Raw genomic sequence first — 19,568 nt, 5'->3', positions numbered from 1 at the left:
AGTGCCTGTTTCTTTGCTGTAATGGCCTATGACTCTTATGACTGTTTGTCATACCCCTTCTCACTTGGAAACATATTGGAAACCTTCATTGACATTGGGTCCAAATCCTAAAGTTCTCTATGCATCAGCACTGTGGGACTATTTTCACCAGAATTATTCCAACAGTTCAGGAAAGTGATTTTCTATCAATTACTCCAGGGCAATTAGGTATAACGTTAAATGCTAGCCTTGTTAGCACCATCCAGATCCAGAAAAGTAAAATTAAACAAAGAACTCCCTGATACCACTGAACTCATTAAATCAGGAAATCTATAGTCAAAGGATGTAATCAAAGGTTGAAGTTCAGTCCCTTATGTTTTTTTAAATTCCTTGCTTGCAAGGTATATGCTTCAATACATCCAGCGACAAGTAAATATCTTGTAGCAATTAGCACTGACTTCTGGAGCACTGAGTCCATTTTTGGTTGTCATACTACAGGAAGGAGGTGATTGCACTGGACAGGATTCAACAGATTCAGCAGCAGGATGCTGTCAGGGGTATTTCAATTGCGATAAGACTCCAGATAGACTGTTTTGTCTTCCTTGGAACACTTGTTAGAGGTATACAAAATTATAAGGGGCATAGATAGGTTGTGAAAGATCTTTCTCCAGAGCAGAGGTGTCTAAAACCAAGGACATAGGATTTAAGTATGAAGATTTAAAGGGAAATTAAGGAAGAATTTTTTTCATTCAGAGATGCGCTGCCTGAGAAGGTGGTTGACATGGTGACTCTCACAACATTTAATACTAATAAGCATTTGAATTGCCAAAGCCTTTTCGATCAACTACTGATAAATGACATTAGTATAGATGGTGCTTAATAATAGCCATAAATGTAGTGGGTTGAAGGGCTTTTTTGCGCTGTGTGTCTCTCTGCATTTACAAACAAGATGAGTATATGAATAATCCTCCTTGAATGGTATTGGGATAATTTGCAGTAAGCACTAACTGCATAGGAAGGAGAAAAAGTGAGTTTTGGCATTAAGATCGAACTCCTGAGTTGCCCACAATATTCTTGCAAAGTTTTTCCAAGACCTCCTTGAGGATGGTGATGAGGAAGTTGATTTAGCAGTAGTCCACTGGTTTTAGAATGTGCATGGATAAGACATTCTTATCAGTTGACCATTTCCAGCACGGGAAAAAAAACAGCAGTTGGCTGAAGCAATTGCAAAGCCTCAATTCAAACCCTTTCAGGCTCTGGTTTTAGAATGGTAAGCCTTTACTGAGGACTCTGCATGCATGTGGAAAAAAGCTGATCTTCAATAGTTGGATAGTGGATTATTAGAGTTTTACTATATACAGTACAAGTCCCAACGTGATGAGGCACGGATCTCTGATGAACATCAGTTATACTACCATCAAGATGGCTGAGCAACCAAGCACTTTAACAAAACCTTACAGACAGAAACTCAGAAAATGGTTTAATAACTTTTAAAAACACACAGTATCTAATTAAAACAAATATATTGATATTTAAAGTAAAAGCAGAAAGAGCATATGAATGTTTTCAAATGTAAAATTTATTTAAAATCCCTTTATTTAGCAATTTAGGAAATAAAGCATATTACAGTACATACAGATAAAGTAAATCTTAGATGTACAGTAAATGTCTTCGATGTAAATATGCTGAAATGAATGCTTAGCATGTCACTGTAAATGCAAAATTAAAATTATCTATGCAATAATATATACTAAAGCTATAATAATCTACAGTTGGCCAAATTCTCATGACTTTTAGTGATTTATTAAGATTGTAGCCTACTATGTCAAGCCAAATCACTGACCACAAGTTTAGAAATTTCATACTAAAATACACATTCCTAAAATCCCGAAATTGTCAGTTTCCTGGCTAAAAACTAATAGTGAATGCTGTTTGCAGCCATAACAGCAGCAACCAAGACAAATATATGAGCAACAATCCGTTAAGTAGCTCATGATCACTTTAAATGGCACTGGCAGTGTCCTTCAAGGTGTTTAACTTCATGTCTGTTTATGCTAGATTAAGAGAGGGAGTAAATTAGAACATGAAATTAGAGTTTTTTTTAAAAAAACCACACCATCATCAAAACAATGTGCACAGACTTATACAAAGATAGCACCTGAAGAGTGTCTGGCCAGGTGTGGAAACACATCATGGGTCCTTTTTCCTTGTTTAAAGATTTTCCAAGCCCTCAAAACAGACATTACACTGCTTTGCCCTCAAATATCTTTGCAGACAGTACATTAAACTTAGACCCAAGGATGTATATCTATCTTGAATGTTAGCTATGGTTTTATTTTTAATGTCTGGTGGTCTGTCAAACAGTAAAAAAGAAAATAGGGTGTTTTTAATGGTCGCAAAGTAAAAAAGTATGGGAGAAATGGAAACTGCTCCAGTACCAAACAGCAGAAAAGTTCCTTCAATGATGTCTATTTTGTTTTGAGATCGATGACAATTGACCCAAAAGGCCAACAATAAAGAGGGACAGAAGAAATATCAAAGGAAAATAATGTGAATGCTAACAGAAAGTGAAGGAAATACCCTGCAGGCCAGACAGAAACTGTAGGAACAGGGTTAACATTTTAGGCAAGTAAGCTTTCAACTAAACAGGAAAAGAAATACCATAGCAAAGAAACAATGGCAACTATATCCAATTGACTTCTCAGTATCTAACATGCCAAAACACAAAGGTACATCAGAAAATTAGATTGCGAAATTATCAGAGATGTGGATTATTTTAATCATATGACACAAGACAGTTCAGATATTGATTCTAGACTTAATTAATGGAAAATTGGATGAATTCTGTAATGCAGTATTATTTAATCACAAAAAAATTGTGTAGAGCTCTTCTGTATTTAGCTTATTCAATAATGGTCTACCTGTTTTGTTAGCAAAACTTGCAACTTGCATTTCAGACAAATTCACATACTCTGTTTACCTTCAGTTTTTGTCAAATTTTGGTTTTTATTTTCATTATTAGTATAATTAGATGAGAATCTACAATCATATTAATCACAAGTATTCAAGTACAATTTATTGGTTCACAGGGCAAGATATTTTACAAAGAGAGTTTTATTTCTGATGTTCTATACCCAGCTAACAATGATTTCCACAACTAGTAATACATTTGTAACTACTCAGGGTGTGGGATTTAAACTGTCTCTAAAAAATTTATACGCAACATAATTCATTTGGAAAATATGTGGGAGTGAAGCAAGCAGTTCTGTTAACCCATATTAACCCATGTTAACCCATACCCTGTCGGGAAGCAGCCTAGTCAAGGGAAGTGCCTGGTGTGAAAAGTGCTAGTCTTTGGCTCGAGCCTTCGGCGAGGAGACTACGCCAGGCACGATTGCAAAGGGTGAGACATGACCGCTAAGCTGATTCAGTGTGCTATGTGCATGATGTGGGAGGTCAGGGACACTGATGGTGCCCCCGGCTGCTACAGCTGTGGAAAGTGTGTCCAGATTCAGCTTCTGCAGGAGCATGTTGCAGCACTGAAGTAGAACTGGATGACCTCAGGTTTATCCGCGAAAACGAGGGTTTTCTGGACAGGACCTACAGTGAGGTCGTTACACCGAGGATACCGGAAGAGAGAAAGGGGGCGACGATGAGGAATGAAAGGATGCTTGAAGTACAGGAGACCCCAGGGGATGTACCTCTCGTAAACAGGTTCACCGTCTTGGAAGCTGTCAGGACAGAAGATACTGCCAGTCTGCGAGCCGAAAATTGGTGCAGAAGCAGAGCCGAGGAGTCAGAAATCAGGAAGATCCATGGTAGTAGGGGACTCCATAGTAAGAGGTACGGAAAGGGGTTTCTGCGGCAACAGGCGAGATTTAAGGATGGTGTGTTGCCTCCCTGGTGCTAGGATCCAGGACATCACGGACCGATTGCAGGGAATCCTCAAGGGTGAAGGTGAACAGCCGGAAGTGGTAGTGCATGTCGGCACAAATGACATCGGGAAGAATAGGAAGGACATTCTGCAGCGGGACTTCAGAGAACTCAGAAGAAGGCTGAAAAGCAGGACTTCCAGGGTGATTATCTCTGGTTTGCTTCCAGTTCCTCGTGCTGGAGAGGGCAGGAACAGGGAGATAATGGATCTGAATGTGTGGCTGAGGAACTGGTGCAGGAAGCAAGGATTTGCATTCTTGGACCACTGTGATCTGTTTTGGGGTAGGGATGAATTGTACAAAAGGGACGGGTTGCACCTTAATAGGCGGGGGACCAGCCTGACAGACAGGTTTGCAACTGCAACACGAATGTGTTTAAACTAAGTAGTGGGGGGGAGGGGATGAACTGGAAATATAAGGTTGGAGTTAAAGGGAAAGTGAAAATAAGAAAAGTTAAAAAGGACAACAGAATCAATGGAGTAGAAAGCTCAAGAAGAGATCATACAGCATGGCCAAGTGAAGTAGGAATTGATATGAAAGGAGAGGGGAGTACCAAATTAAAAGTATTATATATGAATGCACGAAGTATAAGGAATAAAGTAGATGAGATTGAGGCTCAGTTGGAAATTGGCAAGTACGATGTTGTGGGAATAACTGAGACATGGCTTCAAGCGGACAGGGACTGGGAAATGAATATTCAAGGATATACATCTTATCGAAAGGACAGACTGACTGGCAGAGGGGGTGGGGTGGCTATGTTGGTGAGGAATGATATTCAGTCCCTTGCAAGGGGGGGACATAGAATCTGGGGATGTAGAGTCAGTATGGATAGAACTGAGAAATTCTAAGGGTAGAAAGACCCTAATGGGAGTTATCTACAGGCCCCCAAACAGCAGTCTGGATGTAGGGTGTAAGTTGAATGAAGAGTTAAAATTGGCATGTCGCAAAGGTAATGATACAGTTGTCATGGGGGATTTCAACATGCAAGTAGACTGGGAGAATCAGAATGGTACTGGACCCCAAGAAAGGGAGTTTGTGGGGTGCCTCCGAGATGGATTCTTAGAACAGCTTGTACTGGAGCCTACCAGGGTGAAGGCAATTCTAGATTTAGTGTTGTGCAATGAACCGGATTTGATCAGGGACCTCCAGGTAAAGGAACTATTAGGAGGTAGTGACCATAATATGATATGTTTTAACCTACAATTTGAGAAGGAGAAGGGAAAATCGGATTTGTCAGTATTACAGTTGAACAAAGGGAACTATGGAGCTCTGAGGGAGGAGCTGGCCAAAGTTCAATGGAACAATACCCTAGCAGGGAAGACAGTGGAACAAAAATGGCAGGTATTTCTGGGAATAATGTAAAAGGTGCAGGATCGGTTCGTTCCAAAGAGGAAGAAAGATCCTAAGGGGAGTAAGGGGCGGCCGTGGCTGACGAGGGAAGTAAAGGGCAGTATAAAAATAAAAGAGAAGTATAACATAGCAAAGATGAGCGGGAAACCGGAGGACTGGGAAGCTTTTAAAGAGCAACAGAAGATAACAAAAAAGGCAATACGCCAAGAAAAAATGAGGTATGGAGGTAAACTAGCCAAGAATATAGAGGATAGTAAAAGCTTCTTTAGGTATATGAATAGCAAAAAAATAGTTGACCAAAATTGGGCCATTGAAGACAGAAACGGGTGAATTTATTATGGGGAACAAGGAAATGGCAGATGAGTTGAACAGGTACTTTGGATCTGTCTTCATTAGGGAAGACACAAACAATCTCCCAGACGTAATAGTGGCCAAAGGAACTAGGGTAAAGTATGAACTGAAGGAAATTTATATTAGGCAAGAAACGGTGTTGGATAGACTGTTGAGTCTGAAGGCTGATATGTCCCCGGGACCTGATGGTCTGCATCCCAGGGTACTTAAAGAGGTGGCTCTAGAAATCGTGGACGCATTGGTAACCATTTTCCAATGTTCTATAGATTCAGGAACAGTTCCTGCTGATTGGAGGGTGGCCAATGTTGTCCCACTTTTCAAGAAAGGAGGGAGAGAGAAAACAGGGAATTATAGACCGGTTAGCCTGACGTCAGTGGTGGGAAAGATGCTGGAGTCAATTATGAAATTATGACACATTTGGATAGCAGTAGAAGGATCAGTCCGAGTCAGCATGGATTTATGAAGGGAAAATCATGCTTGACTAATCTTCTGGAGTTTTTTGAGGATGTAACTATGAAAATGGACAAGGGAGAGCCAGTGGATGTAGTGTACCTGGACCTCCAGAAAGCTTTTGATAAAGTCCCACATAGGAGATTAGTGGGCAAAATTAGGGCACATGGTATTGGGGGCAGAGTACTGACATGGATTGAAAATTGGCTGGCTGACAGGAAACAAAGAGTAGTGATTCCCCCTCAGGTGTCCTTAAATATTTCATCTATCATGATTAACCTTATGACCTCTAGTTCTAGTCTCACCCAACCTCCATGAAAAAAAGCCTATCTATACCCCACATAATTTTTGTATACCTCTATCAGATCTCCCCTCATTCTCTTACACTCCAGGGTTAAAGTAACTATTCAGCCTTTTCCTATAACTTGGGTCCTCACGTCTTGGCAACATCTTATAAATTTTCTCTGAACTCTTTCAAAGTTATTGATATCAATGCTGTAGGTAGGTAACAAAAACAGTATGCCAAATTAGAATCAGAAACAGGTTTATTATCACTGGCATATGTCATGAAATTTGTTAACTTAGCAGCAGCAGTACAATGCAATACATCAAAATATAGAAATAATGAATAAATAAGTTACAGTAAATATATATAGAGAATAGGTTAAAATAGTGCAAAAACAGAAATAATATATAGTTTTTTAACGTGAGGTAGTGTTCATGGGTTCAATGTCCATTTAGGAATCGTATGGCAGAGGGGAAGAAGCTGTTCCTCAATCAGGCTTCTGTTCCTCCTTCCTGATGGTAACAATGAGAAGAGGGCATACCCTGGGTGAGGGGGGTCCGTAATAATGGACGTAGTCTTTCTGAGGCACCGCTCCTTGAAGATGGAGCTGACTACGGTAATTTTACGAATTTCTGTAGCTTCTTTCGAACCTGTGCAGCAGCAACCCCCCCCCCCCCATAACAGACTGTCAGAATGCTCTCCACGGTACATCTATAGATGTTTGAGTGTTTTCAAATTCCTCAAACTCCTAACAAAGTATAGCAGCTGTCTCGCTGCATCATTATGTTGGGACCAGGTTATATCCTCAGAGACACAAAGTACACTGTAGATGCTGTGGTCAAAGCAACACGTACAACAAGCTGGAGGAACTCAGCAGGTCGGGCAGCATCCATGGAAAACGAACCGTCAATGTTTCATTTTCCACGGATGCTGCCCGACCTGCTGAGTTCCTCCAGCTTGTTGTACATGTTGCTATATCCTCAGAGATCTTGACACCAAGGAACTTGCAATTGCTCTCGCTCCACTTCTGATCCCTCTATGAGGATTGGTTTGTGTTTCCTCGTCTTACCCTTCGTAAAGTCAACAATCAGCTCTTTCATCTTACTGACATTGAGTGTTCGGTTGCGCTGCAAAAACAATCAACTGATGTATCTTGCTCCTGTATGCCTTTCACCTTCATCTGAGATTCTACCAACAATGGTTGTATCATCAACAAATTTATAGATGATATTTGAGCTATGCCTAGCCACACAGTCATTGGTATAGAGAGAGTAGAGCAGTGGGCTAAGCATACATCTGAGGTGTGCCAGTGTTGATCGTCAGCGAGAAAATATTATCACCAATCCACATAGATTGTGGTCTTCTGGTTAGGAAAGTCAAAGATCCAGTTGCAGAAGGAGGTACAGAGGCCCAGGTTTTGTAGCTTATTGATCAGGATTGTGGGAACGCTGAGCTATAGTCAATGAACAGCAACACGACATAGGTGTTTGTATTGTTCAGGTGATCTAGGCTGTGTGAAGAGCCATTGAGATTGCAACTGCCGTAGACCTATTGTAACGATAGGTTAATTACAATGGGTCCAGGTCCTTGCTGAGGCAGGAGTTTATTCTAGCCATGACCAAACTCTCAAAGCATTTCATCATGGTAGATGTGAGTTCTACTGCACATTAGGCAGTAAGGCAGCTCACAACCACTCTTAGGCACTGATATAATTGTTGCCTTTTTAAAGCAGGTGGGAACTTCTAACCAGAGCAGAGAGAGGTTGAAAATGTTCTTGAATACTCCCACTAGTTGGAAGGTACAAGTTTTCAGAGCCTTACCAGGTATTCCACTGGGGCCTGCCACCTTGCAAGAGTTCATCCTCCTTAAAGACAGCATACCATCAGCCTCCAAGACAGCGATCACAGGATCACTGGGTGCAGCAGGGATCTTCACAGCTGTAGTTATATTCTCCCTCACTAAATGAGGCATCTTTCATGTCCCTTTCCAAAAATACCAGAGAACTTTACATACAATGTAAAAAGCTCAAAAATATTAGTCAATCTACATGCAGCACACACACACACGCACAATAAAATAATGACAAAATAATCCAGATTATTTTATTAACATCAATTAAAGATAAATATTTGCAAAAATTATTAGACGTATCTGCTGTAGCACCTTCAAGGTTTAATGTGTTTTGCATTCAGAAATGCTCTTCCGCACACCACTGTAGTAATGTGTAGTTATTTGAATTACTCTCACCTTCCTGTTACCTTGAACTATTCTGAGCTGACTGCTCTCATTAAAAAGGCTTTTTTTTTACCCACATAACTGTCCGTCACTGATTTTTTTTTGCACCATTCTCTGTAAACTCTAGAGACTGTTGTAGACACAGTCTCCAGACAACTCTAAAGACTTCTTCCCCATTCTGATGATTGGTCTGAACAACAGCTGAACTTCTTGACCACATCATTATGCATTGAGTTGCTGCCACATGATTGGCTATTAGCTACTTTCATTAACAAACAGGTGTATGGTGAACTTAATAAAGTGACCACTGAGTGTATATTACATTCACCTAAAAGAGTAGGGAGAGTTTAATCTAAAATAAGATAGCAGCAATCCAATACTAGCATGTATCCTCCAACCTGATGGTGTAAATATTGATTTCTCCTTCTAGGAAACAAATACCACCGCCCGCCCGCCCCCCCCCCCCCCCCGGCTATTCCTCACTTTGACCTTTTACTTCTTCTCACCTGCCTATTACTTTCCCTTGGGTCCACACCTCCTTCCCTTTCTCCTGGCCAACTCTACTCTGTTGGATTCTTTCTTCTCCAGTCTTTGATATTTCCTACCTACCTGGCTTCACATATCACCATCCAGCTCGCCTCTTTCCCCTCCTACCATCTTTTTATTCTGCTACCTTCCCCTTTCTTTCTCAGTACTGAAGAAGGGTCTCGGCCCTAAACATCAACTGTTTATTCTTTTCTGTAGATGCTACCTGACCTGGTGAGTTCCTCCAGTGTTTTCTGTGTTGCTTTGGATTTCCAGCATCTGCAGACTTTCTTGTGTTTGTATTAGCATGAATTTTTATCATTAGGTCTCTGAGATGAATTGCTCTGCATAGGTGAGCTCTGCCAAAGCTGATTCTTTGAACAAATATCTTTAGTAATTCACCTATCAGGATATGCACAACCCTTCCAAGAGTAGCATTTATTCTCTGTATCAGAGGGTGAACTGAAAGAATGATGGAGACAGGTATTCTCTTAACATTTCTGAAATACTCAGATGAGCATAGAAAGTTATGGGTCAAATGCTGATAAATGAGATTATTATAGGTGGGTTACTTGGGCATGGTGGGGTGAAGAATCTGTTTTTATGCAGTTGATTATCACTGTGAAATAACTTGTTCATTGATCCTTCACAACCTTATTTTAGACTTTCATATTGTGGCCAGCATTTGGTCCATAATGACAGATGAGGAAACTCTTTAACTCAACAACCATTTTATTGTGATAAACACAAAACAGACTGGGCACCATGACTTGGAGAGTGAACCCAACCAATCTCATAGAGATGGGATAGGTGACCATCACACATCCTGGTTACAGTTAGGGTGACCCTTGAATACACAAGTGAGTAACTGTATAACCCAAACAAAAATGAACAATAAACAGTACTGGTCATTAGAAATGCAGGGGCAGGCTGTCAAGGCCCCCCCCCCCCACCCGCCGCCAAGTGTCACAATATGCTGGAATTATCTTTGGAGCAGATTTTGCAGGAGAATGAGTGAGAAACCTCCATTATCATTGCAATGCATCGTGGCTGCAATATTGCAATTTCCATTGATACAATGCAAACTTGAAAATCCTGAAACTGCTGTTCATAATTCAATGCTACACAGTATACTGCATGCCAGCTCTGAACTCTGAACAGAGGCTCTGCAAGGAAGCAAGGGCTTGGGCTAATTGCATTATTCATAAAAATTTTGCATCAGGTCAGGCATATATTTTGCTATTAATCTGAGTAGAAAGAAGTAGCTGGAAAAGCTTTGTACAAGTTTCATAATTTTAAAAATATCTTTAAATTGATTTTGATGCCCTTTAAAATAAAATCTACTTGGCTTATACATTTCAAAGTGACTAAAGATGTTACAAACAGCTTCAAAAGTTTCCAGTTTTAAAGTTTTATTTTATTTCAGTTGCTTTATCCTTAAAGTGCTGGAGTGTCAGTTTTTAAATGTGTGTTATAGCCTATCTGTCAATGTATTTTGCTGGTTATTTTGATGATGGAGCTTGGTCAGCCCACCCATATGATCTTACTTACAATACAGAAATCCCTTTCTAAATTCAGTACCTTATTACATTGAATCTTCCTGTGTATTCTGCAAATTCTCACTGAGAATCACTTGAGATACATTCTTTAAATCCAAGGTCAGCAAGGTTAGTCAGGAGTCACCACTAACTAAATTCTGACCATTGATGTACAACCTCTCAGAGAAGTCTGATAAGCAACCCATGATAAATCTAGTTAATCATATTGCTGAAATAACCCCTAGGCATGCTATCTCAAATACAATAGAATGTTTCATCTGCTCAGGGACAATACACCTACTTAAAAGAGTTTCTTATTAGATAATTTTCTGCTCAAATTCATTTGCATACCAAATGAAATGTCTGCTGCGAAGTAGCACAGCAGGATTAACATTTTAATGTATAATTTTATTTAAATTTTGCTAAAATAAACTTCCTTGTTATACTTGAGTAAAAGCTTGTTTGATTGGTGCAGCTGAAAATGGAGTTATAATCAAATGCAAGCATTCATAATCAGGCCCTTCCAGACTTGTTAATGGCTCAATCTTAAATTTCAGAAAATAGTAACGGTTGGCATTGAGCACCAGCAGATGATTTCCTGGAAAAATAAAAATGCCATTAAATTGCTTTGAAAATCTACCTCTGAATAGGCATGCATCCAAATGAACTTAATTTTTAGAGCTTCCTTGAAGTCTACAAACCTGTGCACTTAGTGAAAACTCCCAATGGTGATACTTTATCTAAAGAACTGTCAGTTGTGTGAATAATGTTAGTCTCAAGCATTGATTTGGGAACTAGCCAGGCAGTGAGGTTAAGAGTAAAAAAAGTAGAGCTGATGGCACGATGATGGAAATGAGGGAGGAGCAAGGGCTCTCAGGGACTCAATCAAGGAGAGACATGTTAGTAGAGGAAAGATTCAAGCTGATGCCAGAAGGGGATATGAAGATGACAAGCTTCTTCACACTCAAGATGGTAGAAAATCACTGAAATTATCATTCTAAAAGGTCCATGGAAGTTCTATCAAAATATTTTTCAGATACTAAGTGATTTGAGGTTAATATAGGAAGCTGGAATTGATGTTAAATATCTGCCATGATCTTATGGAATGGCAAAGCAGGCTTGAAGGGCTAAATGGCCTTCTCCTGTTTCTATTTCATGTTCTCAAATTTGATGTTCACTGAATGTAATTTGCAGTTATATTTAGGGCTTAACCAAAATAGGTTGATTGCACTTACAAGTGGATTTAAAATTAGCAGCTTATTACTACTAGGTCACATGAGTTCAAACCTGGAAAAAAAGGTTTGAAGGCCATTGACCTAGGGGAAGCCATACCAGTTTCACTTGGATTATCAGAAGGTCTGAGAAAGCCCCACATAAGAAGTTAGTAGTATACAACATTAAAGAATGTTGTCATCAGTCTTCACTGTGGAAAACACAAGCAGTATGGTGGAAGTTGCAGGTATCGGGGCCATGAAATGTATGAAGTTACCATTACTAGAGAAGGTTCTTGAGAAACTGAAAGGTCTGAAGGTAGATAAGTCACCTGGACCAGATGATGTACACCCCAGAGTTCTGAAAGAGGTGGCTGAAGTGATTGTAGAGGCATTAGTAATGATCTTTCAAGAATCACTAGATTCTAGAATGGTTCTGGAAGACTGGAAAATTGCAAATGTTACTCCACTCTTCAAGAAGGGAGAGAGAAAGAAGAAAGAAAATTATAGGCCAATTCATTTGATGGTGGTTGGGAAGAAATTGGAGTTGATTGTTAAGGATGAGGTCTCTGGGTACTTGGAGGCACATGATAAAATAAGCTGTAGTCAGCATGATTTTCTCAATGGAAAATCTTGCCTGACAAATCCGCTGGAATTCTTTGAAGAAATAACAAGCAGGATAGACAAAGGAGGATCAGTTGATGTTGTGTACTTGGATTTTCAGAAGGCCATTGACAAAGCACCACAATGAGGCTGCTTAACAAGCTACAAGCCCATATGGTATTACAAGAAAGATTCCAGCACGGATTAAGCAGTGGCCGATTGGCAGAAGGCAAAGAGTGGGAACAATGGGAACCTTTTCTGGTTGGCTGCCAGTAACTACTGATTTTCCCACAGGGATCTGAGTTTGGACCGATTCTTTTGACATTATATGTCAATGATTTGGATGAAGGAATTGATGGCTTTGTTGCAAAGTTTACAGATATGAAGATAGGTGGAGAGGCAGGTCGTTTTGAGAAAGTAGATAGGCTACAGGAGGACTTAGATTGGGAGAATGGACAAAGAGTGGCAGATGGAATACATTGTCGAGAAGTGTATGGTCATGTACTTTGGCAGAAGAAATGAAAGAGTTGACTATTTTCTAAATGGAGAGAAAATACAGAAAACTGAGGTTGAAAGGGACTCGGGAGTTCTTACACAGAACTCTCTAAAGGTTAATTTGCAGATTGAGTTAGTGGTGAGGAAGGCAAATTCATTTTAAGAGACCTAGAATATAAAACCGAGAATATAATGTTGAATATTGTGAGCAGTTTTGAGCCCCTTATCTTTGAAAAAATATGTGCTGAAGCTGCAGAGGGTTCAGAGGTTCACGAAAATGACTCCAGGTTTGAATGGCTTATCATGTGAAAAGCGACTGATGGCTCTGGGCCTGTATTCACTAGAATTCAAAAGAATGAGGAGCAACCTAATAGAAAACTGTCGAATGGTGTAAGACCTTGATGGAGTGGGTGTGGAGATGATGTTTCCTATGGTGAAAGAGTCTAAAACCAGAGGACTCAGCCTTAGAATAGAGGGACGTCCTTTTAGGATGGAGATGAGGAGAAATTTCTTTAGCCAGAAACTGGTGAATCAGTGGAATTCTTCACCACAGGCAGCTGTGTATGCCAAGTCTTTATGTATATTTAAGGCAGAGGTTGATAGATTCTTGATTGGTCAGGGCATGAAGGGATATGGTGGGGGGGGGGGAGGTATGAGACTGGGACTGAGAGGAAAATTTGAATCAGCAATAATGAAAGGGTGGAGCAGATTTGACTGGCCACATAGCCTAATTCTGCTCTAATATCTTATGGATTTTGGTCTGATTGGAGTTAATATACTAACATAGATTGGAAATTGAATGACAGACAGGGAATAGAGAATAACAATAAATGGGACTTTCTTGGGTTGGCAGGCAGTGATTAGAAGGTTGTACAGGGATCAGTGCTTGGGCTCCTGCTACTCATAATAAATCTAAGGAATTGGATGAATAGAATATATGTACCATTTTCAAGTGTGCCAATGACATAAAACTGGATGGAATAGTGGATTATCTCTAATGTATCTGCCTCTACTACCACCCCTTGCAGGGTATTTCATGCACCCACCACTCTGTGGGGAATAAAACAGCTTACCTCAGACCCCCCCCCCCCCCCCACTTAAACTTTCCTCCAATCACCTTAATATGCTCCTTCATTTTTATCAATTTCTGTCCTGGAAAAAAATCTCTGGCTATCCACTTGATCTATGGCTCATATCATCTTGTACACCTCTATCAAATCAGCCCTCAACCTCCTTCACTCCAAGGAGGAAAGCCCTAGTTCACTCAAATGACATGTGCTTTAATCCAGGCAGCATCCTGGTAAATCTCCTCTGCACCCTCTAAAGCATTCACATCCCTCCTATAATGAGGCAACCAGAATTAGACAGTGGGCAAATGCATAGCCCTTTAACATTGTAAGTAATGCTAATAACACTAAGTGAAGTTGGAATAGAAAATGTTGATATACAAAGGACCCAGTAGTCACCAAGCTATTGAGGTAGCAAATGATACTTTTGCCTTCACTGTAAAAGATTTTAAGTACAAGAGAAGCACAGCTTGCTACAATTATATAGGGATTTGGTGATACCACATTTGAAATATTCTTAATGTTTTAGTGTCAAGGTAAGATATACTGTCCAAAGAGGGAGTAAATGCAATGAGTGTTCAACAAATTGATTCTCAGGATGGTGGGACTGCTGTATGAGAAGATACTGAGTAGACTAGACCTGTATTCATTAGGGTTTACAGGAATGAGATTCCATTAAAACACACAAAATCTGATAGGACTCCACAGACTTGTCAAAAGGAGAAAATTTCCTCTGATTGGGAAGTCTAAAACCAGGATTCAGAGTTTGAGAATACAGGTAATGGCACATAGGATTGAGATGTGGAATTCTTATGGAATTCTCTGTCACAATGGATACTAGATACCAAATCACTTGTAGAAGGAGGGAAAGAGATTTTTGACATTAAAGGCATCAGGGTTTATGAGAAGTGAGCAGGAATAAGATATTATGATTATAGTATTGTATTTTATGGCAGAGTAGGTTTGGGTTGCCTACTTTTGCTTGTTCATGGGTTTAGATGTAGAGAATTCAAGTTGCTGTGCTGAACTATTTAGTTCATTGCAATAAATAGTCTTGGGTTAGCTAACAAGTATTGATTTTGCCGCTCAACATAAAAGTGGGCATGCTGAGGTAATGGCATACAAATGGAAATAGCATACCTCACTGAAGGAATTAAGTGAAGCACAATTTGCCCTTCTCCAAGGATTTAAAAGTTCCCATGATTCCTTTCTGCTAGGGAATTTTCATTGAGTCCTGATCAAATATTGTGTATTTTATTTCTTTATTGTGTGTGATATCTTGTAGTCACTCTGAATTGGTAATTAGAGGTGCACCTCAAGACTCTATGCTTAGGCCACTGCTCTACTGTCATTATACATATGACCGTGTGGCTAGAAACACCTCATGCCATCTATAAATTCACCAAAGACACCACTGTTTCTGGCAGAATCTCTGATGATGAGGTTTAGGGTTCAGTGGAGGAAGGAATGATTAGCTTCAAGTTTCTGGGCATCAGCATCTTACAGGATCTATCCTGGACCCAACATTTTGACACAACTACAAAGAAGGTGTACCAATGGCTATATATCATTAGGAACTTGAGATTCGTTATGTCACCAAAGTCTTTATGAAAATTCTACAGCTGTACCATGGAGAGCATTCTAACTGGTTACATCACCAGCTGGTACAGAGGCTCCAAAGAACAGTAAAAGGCCGCAGAGGGTTTAGACTCGGCTAGCTCCATCACCAGCACAAGCCTCCCCACCACCAAGTACATTTTCAAAATGCAGTGCCTCAAGAACTAATATCAGGAAGGAGGTACAGGAAAACTGAAGATCCAGACTCAATATTTTAGGATCAGCTCCTAAGCAATCAGGTATCTAAATTGTCCATGAGCACTACCTTACTATTCCTCTTTTGCACTATTTATTTTATCTTTATTATAACATAGTATTTTTGTTTTGCACTGTACTTCTGTCAGAAAACAAATTTCACATCATTTATCAGCAATAATAAATCTGATTCTTATTCTATGTATGCAATTGCTGCCTTAACACCACCAAGTCAATGAGCTCCCTCCAAAGAGTAAAATACTACATTAAATTTACAGAACAGAGACTAGCTGTTATCACCAACTATAATCATGAGTGTCCTGCACAAGCAACTATTGCTGTTCTATTTGCGCCACCTATAGCTTGACTTCTAGTACTCATTGCTAAGTGCAAGGTTTGGATCCATTCCACTTCAGATAATTTTAGCTGAGGCTGACACAAACCTGGAAACTCTCACTACATTTCCAGGGCCCTGGGCATTCTAGAACAAATGCTGTATCACTGCAGTATGAAAGGCCTGCCTCCAACAAATGCTGCCGAATATAACCCAACTCAGGGTAGATTCTAATTTGCACTATGGATTATGTATGTACTAATTGAGTCTTGAAGCCTGTAAGATCCAACGAAGTACTGGATCATTAAAGACCTACGTTTTAGGTGAGATTTGAAACCAAGACATCATCTGCTTACTAAAGTGGATGTAAAATATTCCAATACAATATTTCATGGAAAAGCACAGAAGCTTATCTGAGGATAATATTAATTTTTCAATCAATAGAAAATAATATAAATACAAGAGACTGATGATGCTTTACTCCAGAGCAGAAGACTGTTGGAGGAACTCATTGGTCAGATAGAATCTGTGGAGGCAAGATAGTCAATGTTTCGGGTCAACATCCGACATCATCCCTCTACCACCACCAATACTGCCTGACACACTGAGTTCCTCCAGTAGTTTAATTTTTGCAATAGAAAAAAATCTGAATTTCTAAACTATCTGAATATCACACTACCATTTGTTGATCCTTGACACTGATACGCACCAATTGTTTCCTTTATTACAACAAACACATTTTAAAAGTACTTTACCTACAATTAGGTATTTTGGACAACCCAGGGACATGGAAATTATAGATGCGAGTTTTCCTTTGCTGCATCTAATTCTTGTATTAATATATGCTTTGATTAGATTTCCCTTAAATGCATTCTTTATCTTCATTTCAATCATGTCTTGAGATATCAAATTCTATCTTCTAACGGTGAGTAGAGGGGTTACTACTATATAATAGCAAAGTAAAAGGACTAGAGTAGACCATTCAGCCCTTCACACTTGTCCTACTATTCAATCAGATTATGATTGTGTTCCACTATTTCCATTATCACTTCCCAATAGCATCCAAAAATCTGTTAATCTGGCTCTTGTATACACTGTGTATAGAGAATCCTTGATGCACTATTGTCCGAAATTCTTTTCATCCTTGTGTATGCTTAAAGATCAGAAAATTATGATTTGGGATCAGAAAATTCCAAAAATTCAAAATCCTTGGGAAAACAATTTATTTTCATCTCTGCCTTAAATGGGGAAACACTTCACCATGACACAATGTCACCTTACAAAGAACAATACAGCATAACGCAGGCTGACCTTTTAACCTACTCTAAGATCAATCTAACTCTTTCTTCCTGCTTAGCCAAGCAACACACACAAAATGCTGGAGAAACTCAGCATGCCAGGCAGCATCTAGGAAAAGAGTACAGTCGGTGTTTCAGGCCAAAACCCCTCAGCAGTCCTTCAGATTTTCAGCATCTGCTGACTTTCTCTTGTTTATGATTCGACCTCCTATAATGCCTCCATTTTTCTATCATCCATATGTCTATCTAGGTAACACAAGTGAATCTGCAGATGCTTTTAATAAATAAAAACACAAAATGCTGGCAGAACTCAGCAGGCCAGACAGCATCTATGGGAGGAGGTGGTGACGACGTTTCAGGCCGAAACGTCGTCACTACCTTCTCCCATAGATGCTGTCTGGCCTGCTAAGTTCTGCCAGCATTTTGTGTTTTTGTCTATCTAGGTGTTCCTTAATTCTCCTAATGTATCTGCCTCTACTACCACCCCCGGCAGGGATTTCATGCACCCATCACTCTGTGTAAAAACAAATAAATAAATAACCTCCGACATCCCCCTTGTACTTTCCTCCTTTCACCTTAATATTATGCTCCCTTGCGTTAGCCATTCTGCCCTGGGAAAGTCAATGACTGTCCACTTGACCTATGCTTCTTAGCATCTTGTACAACTCTATCAAGTCATCTCTCATCCTCCTTTTCTCCAGACAGAAGAGCCCTAGCTTCTCAACTTGCTCTCATAACACAAAAGCTTTGTGCACCAGATAAAAACATCATCATAGTGTTTCAGTAATGTCACCTCATTCTTGAAACTCTTAAACATACAGGTATATCTGCTTCAGTAAAGTCATGTATTGCTGATACTGCTTTGGGAGTATTGTGTACAGCAATGATCTTCCTATTTAAGGATGATAATATAGGGTGACCACGGTAGTTGGTGGTTAGCATGATGCTACTACAATTTAGTGTTGGAGTTCCAAGTTCATTTCCAATGCTCCCTACAAGAAGTTTTTTTTTTACGTCCTTCCTTTTACATGTGGGTTTCCTCCTGATGCTCCGGTTTTCTCCCACAGGTTAGAGTTAAATAGGTGGGTTGCTGGGCAGTGTGGCTCTTTGGGTTGGAAGAGCCTGTTCTGTGCTGCATCTCTCAGTAAACACAGTGGAAGCAGTTCAGAGAAGGTCGACTGGAGTAATACCTGGGATACGCAGATCTTGAAGAAAGGCTGCTCAAGTTACTCTCGTGACTTAAGTTTAGAAGAATGAGGGGGATTTGATTCAAGTAAATAAAATCCCAATGAACTTGACAGGATGAGCGTGGAAAGTATGTTTCCTCTTGCGGTGGAATCTAGAACTAGAAAGTCACTGTTTAAAAACAGGAAGTAGCCCAGTTAATGCAGAGAGGAGGCAAGATAATTTTTCCTCTCACGACCATGAGCCATTCCAGCCCTCTTCTGCAGTGTTTGAATATCTTACGTCAGAGTCAGAGAGGTACTTAATAAGCAAGGGGACGGACGTGTATTGATTGAGAAACAACACAGAATATGCCCTTCCAGCCTTTTGACCGCACCATCCAGCAATTTAATCCTAGTCTAATCACGGGACAATTTACACTGACCAATTACCCTACCAACCCATAGGTCTGAGCACAGTGGGAGGAAACCGGTCACCGGGAGGAGAACAAGCTCCTTACAGTCATCGGTAGGAATTGAACCGAGTCGCTTGTACTGTAAAATGTTGCACTAACCACGGCACTACCATGAAAATGTGAAGCTGGAATTACAATCAGACCCGTCAGCTGTGGTGCAGTTTGTTCATCGTCTTCCCATTTGGTTCACACGACGTGGAGACCTGTTCTCTGCACAACTGATCGGGCAGCGCTTTGGGGATCCCCGTTGTATTTCTTTACAAAACCTAAATACGGCAGAGACTAGCTAAAAATCAAAAGAAGAATGAGCGCTTATTATTCAGCATGCCAGATCTTGCCTTTCATTTACCTGCGGCTGTGCAAGGCCCAACACCCGACATACCGCCGCCGCTTCTTCTCCAGCCGCTCCGTAACCACGGCAACGAGGTCGGATCTCGCGGAATCTCGTGGCATTCGCGAGAGG

At 40.2% G+C, this 19,568-nt stretch overlaps 1 long non-coding RNA gene across 1 annotated transcript; it reads right to left on the bottom strand.

Moving 5' to 3' along the window:
* Positions 1–1,551: 1,551 nt before the first annotated feature.
* LOC140715283 (uncharacterized) lies at positions 1,552–19,548 on the bottom strand. Its single transcript, XR_012096098.1, has 3 exons — positions 19,455–19,548; positions 8,169–8,330; positions 1,552–2,033 (listed from the first exon to the last, which is right to left on the bottom strand). It is a non-coding gene; the product is annotated as an uncharacterized lncRNA (long non-coding RNA).
* Between the last annotated feature and the right edge of the window lie 20 nt (positions 19,549–19,568).

The sequence above is a fragment of the Hemitrygon akajei genome, chromosome 23 (genome assembly GCF_048418815.1).
Source record: "Hemitrygon akajei chromosome 23, sHemAka1.3, whole genome shotgun sequence".
NCBI classification, from domain to species: domain Eukaryota; kingdom Metazoa; phylum Chordata; class Chondrichthyes; order Myliobatiformes; family Dasyatidae; genus Hemitrygon; species Hemitrygon akajei.
Note: the sequence above shows the minus strand (reverse complement) of the source record. Positions and strands in the feature narration are given on the sequence as shown.